Genomic DNA, 7,851 nt, shown 5'->3' with positions numbered 1-7,851 from the left:
GCAACTAAATAATACATGACTGACCAAAAATGACTTGTGTACAGATGTAATTATAGGCTGCAAGCATCAAGGAAAGACAGTATTTAAGGTGGTCAAAGAGGCAGTCTGAATAAAAAGGTGATACATGTTCCTCAGAGATTCTGCATTGCTAATAAACTAACCTGTATCACTGTATAATTTTTGCAAATGTGCTGATATAAAGCACCACATAGTTTTAAGAAATACATTAGTATGTGTGAAGTTTTGTGTGCTTTACGTATTTTTTTCTGAATTTATGGATCTGTTGGGATAAAAAAGACTTTTTCTTACTCTTGCATACTAGATCAAGTACCTAAAGGATCTGCAAAAGTTGAAGTGAAGATGATCATGTCAACAGGAGCCTGTCCTGTTTTTTGAGGAGAGAGTGGACTGCTATAGGAATGACGAGAGGCACAGAGGTGTCATCATTAGCAGTCTACCACTGAAGATTAGTCCTACAACCACTTATCCTTCATATTGAAAATTGATTTTTCCCTTTCTAGCCTCAATCTAGAAGTGCTTGCAGAAAAAACAGGAGATAATGGTGAGAGCAATCCAGTGGTTTAAAACAGAGTGCAAGGGAGTGGTTTCTGGCTTGGTTACCTCTGTGTTCCTAGGGCACCAGCTGTCAAAGCTGGGATAGTGGTTATCTTTCACCTGGCGGAAACCTTACTAAGAAACTGAAAAAGAGACCTGAAATCAGCTTCACTGGCTCTGAATGACTCTGTCTGCTGTGCTCCTGTTGCTTTCTGTGATGATGCTGAATTCACTCTTATCGAAACCTCTGGCACTGGGTAACCAGGAGTCCCAAAGCACCAAATGCAGGCTTCACTTTACACTGTAATCTAATTTACCTTCTTTTTAGTTATCAGGTCTTCAGAGGATCCATGGGAAAGGCCCTCAAAGTCTTCTAGAAGCAGAGCACAGTTATTCTTCACTAGGCTTCAGAAAATTCAAGGTACATTTTCTAGAATTTATTCGACGCATTTGAGGTTCTTTTTTTTCTTCTCTGCCTACATAGGTTAGGTGTGCCTTCCATTCCTAATGAAGTATTAAGCTGGGCATAAACTTAGTATGTTAAGCTAATGATTAGGCAATGAAGAATTTCTGTTATTCCTAGTTTGAATGGGGAGATGAGGCCTTCCAAAGTAAAGATAGTATTTCTGGAAATGCTTGAGAGACAAAAAAATCATGAGTGGAAAATGAGAAACCATGGGGATGGCGGTGTACTTGGTTGCCAACTAAAATTTATTTGAGAAGTCTTATGTAAATTAAGGTAGGTTTCAATTTTTTTGTTGGATGGATGTAACCCTTATGAGAATTTTCATGACAACAAGTGAGACTGAACACAGGCTACTGGCAGAGGCCTGTGTCTCTGCACATCCACTCAGAGATGCCATCTGCTAGAATGTAATTTAAAAAAAAAAAGATATAAAATATTAGGAATACAGTAGAAGGAAAATTCTGTGAAGACTGTATTTGTAATGTTTTATTTTTGACATTATTGAATGATCTTCATCTTTAGAAGAAAAATACTGTTTTATGCTTATTTTGTCTTTGTATCTTCAGTTTTTCTGCACAGATGAGCAATTACAAATAGCTACCCCTGGAAAGAAATAGAAGGGGAGATAGCACAGATACAATACTAGAAAGCAAATGTGTGGGAATACTGTTGAAGATTATGTTTCCTAGTACTGCAGCATTTGAGGCAAGGAGGAAAAGAGGGCTGTGAAGATTATGTGTTCCTGCTCCATTTTTCAAACAAAATTTTGCCCTCCAACCACTAGAACATCCTCCACGCTGCAATTCACTCTTAGTTTACTCACAAAGCATTTGAATGTAATGAATAAGGAGAGACATTTTAGTAAGTGTGATTGACGCACACAGACAGATCTTGCTGTCTGCCAAATTCACTTTGTGCCCTGTAACTCAGAAGTGGCCAGAGCTGTGTGGTGGAGAATAAAGCCTCCACATGAGAAATTATCACTGGCACAGAACTGCCAGCTCCAGACATTCGGAAATCACAGCTCAAGCCTCAAAGCAGTGCCATAGGGCTTTAAAAAGTAGGAAGCATACTTAGAGTAATATTTTCTGTATTTTTGCATTTCTGCTCTGGATTTGGAGACTACTTGTTTTTCCTTGCTTATTTTTTTCTTTCTTCTTTTTCCTTAAATAAAAGCTGGCATGCTTTTGAAATTTTAGAAGCTGATCTCTGTGAATACTTCCAGAAATTGCAAGGCTTGGAATAAAGTTGCTAGAGTTGTCAATACATCTAGCACAATAAAGGCTACGTCCTGCATAGGAAATTCCCTATCAGGTGCAAGATAGATAGAAGACTGGTAACAGGAATATCAGATTGAGATGATATATGTCAGAGAAAAATAAGAGAGTAGATGAACTGAACTGCTTCAGCTCCCTTTATTGACATGAGCACAAGTTCTGTCTCCTGAACCCTGTAACTCACAGAGGGCTTTCACAGAGGGCAAGCCTTCCTCCACCGGATCAGGCTTTTGCCATCTGTCTTGGTCTCTCTTTCCCCCATCTCTGTGCAGTCCAAACAGGAAGGGACAATGTAAAAGCCACTGACACGTTATTAAATGAAAAATGTTCAGGGGAGGTCAGGAAAGAAATCTCAGAGCTGTTTATAGTTGCTTGATTGCTGCCTGTGTAGCAAATAAGGCAACCATACAAAGGTCACCGTGTCTCATCCTATTACATCAGTGCCCTTTCAAAGTACATTGTGTCCCTTCAAGTTGTGTCACATCAAGAGCTGGTCGAGTGCTTCATTGTGATTGATATTCATTGCTAATTTAACTTTCTGCTACTGGTACATTACTTGTGAACCAATACTTGTTCCTGGAAGCACATTTGTTATTTGCAAGAGTGTTTCAGCAATTTGTGGACGCTCCATTTGATCGTTCATGTTGTTGGGAGAGTCACATAAAACAAGTGATTCCTTCCTTCCTTCCCCTTCTTGATCAGATGGCACTTTTTTTTAATAGCAGAAAAATAAGATTAGTGAAGTATGTATATATTTTTTGACTCCTGAATAGCTACAATCTCCTTTAAACCAAAACAACAACAACAAAAAAAACAAACCAAAACAAACCCCAAAAAAACCAAAAAAAAAAAAAAAAAAGAAAGAGAGGGAGCGAAGAGAGCCAGAAACTTTGTCAGAGAAGCTGACAATGAGCACGAACTTGGAGGATTTAAAATGTTGACTGTACTTTCAGTACGGGCTCATAAGCTGCGGTGTTTTTTGCATAATAAAACCAGTTAAAAGTCAAATCCCTCAAATGCTACATGGAGAGTAGAACTCAGAATTCTCCGCTAGAGGACTCTCTCTTCTTTTAAATGACAGGCTCAGCTCTCCTGTGAGGACTACGGGACCATGTCCTTCGGTCCTCGCAATCGGAGGGGATAGTTTATAAAATGTGTGAATGAGGTCAGTGCTGAGGGACTCCTGTGAATTCTCAAATGTTCCGTCTTTAGCTTAAAATGGAAAAAAGATTTTTAAAGTGGCATCCAAATCAATTAACCAAGCTGTGAGATTGAACCAAAGAGCATGGAAAATATCACTCTGTTTTGACACATGCATAATATTTCATATATACTGTTGCACTCCCGAAAATATCTTCACCTTTTTCTATCGTTCTGTCCTGGTTTTGACACATTCAAACTCAAAAATTCATCAAACATGATTCTCACCCGTGATCACATTGTTTTATTTTGACGTTCGTCGAGTGTGGGAATTTGTTAATGCTTTATATAGACTATTGAAACACTGGGCAAATGGAGTGTTGCTTTTCCTTAGCATCCATTTTCATGTTAAACCTGCCCCATTTAATGGGGGAATGCTAATGAAAGGGCTAATGTCCCCCATCAATCTGCCTGTACCTGGCTGTGTGCTCCCTCTGCCTTTCCTCTCCGGCAGACCTAATGACTGTGCGGCTGCAAGGTGAGCTGGATTAATCACCTGGCTCACCGGAGCCAAACCCACCCAAACAGCCAGGTAGGCAGAGGGAGGCAGAGCACTGGGTTCCCTGCCAGGGAGCTGAGGGTACCACAGCGCTGGCAGGGGGCAGGTGGGGAGGGAAGGGCAGGAGCAGGACGTGCTGTCAGCAGCAGTTTGCGGTTGCGCCAGGTTCGGTGCAACGTGATACGGCAGATTTCCAGGCCACTAAAAATGTCATGCAAACACCACTCTGTTTTGGTTTTGCCCGTTTTGTTTCTGAAACTGAAGTTGGGTCACGTCCAGGCTCCTGGTCTGTAATGCTGGATTCATGCACTTTCCTGGAGTTCGCTGGGTTCACAGCTGTTTGGTTTTACGCGGCTACAGAACAGGTGGCCTGAGAGAATTAGACCAATAAAAGATGTGTCAGTATACTTGTGTTTGCTGCTTTTTTTTTTGTTCCTCCTCATGAGCATTATAGTCACATGGCTGTTTCCTATGACACTACAAACTATGGTACACAAGGGATGCAAACACTGAAAATTATGAAGACAGTATATTGTGAATCCATAGGTTTGTGAAAGTAGTCTCTAAGCACTTACTGAATGGAATAGAGAACTGCTTGAACAATATCTACCGTATGAATTCAAGTTATAAAACATTCTTACATACAGCTCTGGTACACTTATTTTAAAAGCCAGATCCTCTATCACTAAGAAGATGGGTTAAATTCACAAACACAGTGTGACAATATGATGTTTTTCCTGTGTCTAACAGATTTGTTACCATGCCCTAACTGGAATGAATAAGAAATTAATGATAATTATTAAAATAGAACATATGAAATAGCAACAACAAAATAATCTGTATATTTTTTTCTTTCAAGGGTGACATTTTATATTAGTATACAGCAATTTTACAGATGTTTATGCCTTCAGTAGCACAATAAATTGTGTAAAATATTTACTGCTAAACATGATTTTATATTGAAAAATGCTGATAAAAAGCAAACAGACTTTCAGAAGGCAGACCTAAGTCTAGAGAAAGCAAACTAGTGTGTAGACCTTATAAAACTAATCGAGCATCTTGACTTTCTTCTAGATTAACTTAAAAAGAGGGTATGTTTCATTGTAAAAAGGCAGGCTCATCACCTGAGCGTTAATTACTTGATGCTGGATGACATAGATGGTTTGTAGGCACAGCTTAGAAAGGGATGCTCCTATGGATAAATTAAATGAAGTCACAGAATAGAAGAGTGCACACTTCCAGAGAACAATGCAATTGCAAGATTCTTGGAGTTAGGTTCAAACCTTAGAACTACAATTCTGTTGTCTACCTACTTACATATGAACAGGTAGCTGTATTATCTAAATGTAACTTTCTCCATTTCTTTTCCTGACCAATGTCCCCAGGACACGGGGACAATGACACGGGGCCACATTCCTGTGCAAGGAAGTGGAAACTCTTTTATTTGTACTTGGGATGGCTCTCGTGAACTTTCATCTGGCCTGTTTGCCTGTTTGTCTGCTGCACGGTGCTGGATGAGGAAGAAAAGGAGAGGGGGAAGTCTGTGCTGTAAAATTCCATCTGCTGGCTGGCACGGCTAATACAAGGAGAGAAGGCACCATGGTGTACTGCTAATACAGGCCCTCCACAGGGCTGTGTCTGAACCAATCCTTGCTACTCAAGGCACAGTTTAATTAATAATTTTTTTACCTACTGCCCTTAACCTAGATTTGATACCTGGTCATGGTAATCTTAGGTAATGTCTATTCCATCCATGATGAAAAGTTCAGGAAAAAAAACCCAAACCAACCAAAACAATTCTGGTCATAATTTTAGGTGGACTCTACTGATGGTTACAGCCAAAATTCCTGAGTGTTAATTTAAGGCAGCAATAATCAGAATGAATTAGTGTAAAGCAAACTGTAAAGACACAACAAGACATTTGGTATTGTTGAAATACAGTTTGAAACTAACTAGTGAGTATATACTCAGCATTGCAGAGTCTTCTCAGTCAATGTCTGCCAAGTATGGATGATAACTTTATTATGGAGTAGAAATGGCTCAGCAAGTATAAAGAAATGACTGGAGCTAGAAGAGCAGGGGGAAGTATCAGTGGTTTAACAGAAACCTCAAAAACTAGATATAGTCACAAAAATATAAGTAGAGCTTAATGGGAGTATTTTGAAAGAAAGATATTTTCTTAGGCAAACTGATAAAGTTGGATAAAGCTTATCCCTTAATGCCAAATCCAAAAGCATAATGTTTTCCCCAGTACACTAGCTGACTTAAAAAATGTTACATCCTCTCCCTTTCCTCACTTGTATCGTAAGATTGTGGTTGTAAACAACACTTTGGTAAAATATTACAAAGTAGAACAAAGATGTCTTCTACAGTGATAGGTATCAGAATGAAAATGACAATATGCAGCCCTGCAGAAAATATTTCAGTCATGGAGATTTTAATTCATGATCTGTGACTTCTTTCCTCTTCTTGCAATGAAGGCACCCTTCTTTCCGCCAGGCACATGCATAGGGTGTCAAATGAGATCCTTTCCTAGTTATGGTAAGTGGAAAGGTCCCATTTTCTAGGTGAAAATGTCAAATCTTCATTTTCCTTTGGAAGCAAAGGTCAGTGTCTAGTCTCACCTGCCTAAAGGTCTACAAAAGCTAACCCAAAAACAATGGAAAAGCACAATTATGTCATCTAACAGTAGTAACCCACACGGGGTCAGCTTGGTGACGTTTGTGCTTACCACTGGTAAAATTGTGGGTGTCAAATTCAGAATCTTGGTCTTTCTTGTTGATAGCCATCCCAGGCCTGGCTTGGTGGTATCTAAACAATACTCCAATATACCAGGACTGTGGTTGGCACCTTCAAGTCTCTGGCACAATGGTGATCAGAGCAAAGCTTTCCAGAAGAGCACATCCACCCTGTAGAGTCAAATTCCCCTGAGTCTGTAAACCATCATATCCCTTCATCATCATCTGCTCCAAGTACATTTTTTGACCACTTCCCCTGCCCCATATAGAGTTCAAATAACATATACACTAATAAACAGTTTAAAAGCAATCCTCCTTTCCTATCTTGCGCTCATTAAAAAAAAAAATAATAAAAATTCCCTCTACCAAAGGTTTTTCTCTACACAGGCCCTCTCCCTGGGGGCAGGGGGAGAGGAGAAAGATGTTGGCTGCTGTGGTTGCTGTGCTGTTAGAAAGCACTCAGGCACTGCGGTGATAAGCATTTTAAGTCTGCGTGAAAGAGCAGAGAAGAGGTGCATCAGAAGCACCATCGGTGTGACAACTGGGTACAGCTCTTTTGCTGCACCTTGCTGAAGCCTCTTGTCCCCTGGCCAAGCCGCACCATTTGTCCTGGCCGGCTGTTGGCAGTGGGACGGAGAAACATGCAGGGTGAGAGCTCTTTCACAGAATGTGTACTCTGTCTTGCGTGTCCTAGAGCACTCAAGGGATTAAACAATAGGAATCACAGGCAGAATTAGCATTTTAATGGGGAACAATGAGTTTGAAAATTCACATAATTTGGCCTTTGAGCACCATCTAAAAAAACTGCAGGCGCAGGGGGACGGAGACAGAGAGACGGAGAATGTGCTCTGCCCAGACTTATGAGAAATCCAGCCTGTGTTTTAATGAGGGATGGGCTAAAGTAAGTCAATGCAGCTGACCTTGCTGGAGACACATTTTCCTCACGCTAAATCCTGACATTTCAGACCTGCTTTCACACGTTCCATGAATAGATGTCATTACTCATTATCACATTTATCATTACAAGTCTAAAACAATGAGGTGTCAACGAGGGGAAGGATTAAAATAGGCTTTAAAACTTTCCCCCCCACACGTTCCCAGAAAGTACCTGGCATA

The sequence above is a fragment of the Pseudopipra pipra genome, chromosome 2 (genome assembly GCF_036250125.1).
Source record: "Pseudopipra pipra isolate bDixPip1 chromosome 2, bDixPip1.hap1, whole genome shotgun sequence".
NCBI lineage: Eukaryota > Metazoa > Chordata > Aves > Passeriformes > Pipridae > Pseudopipra > Pseudopipra pipra.
This window is presented reverse-complemented; position numbering follows the sequence as displayed.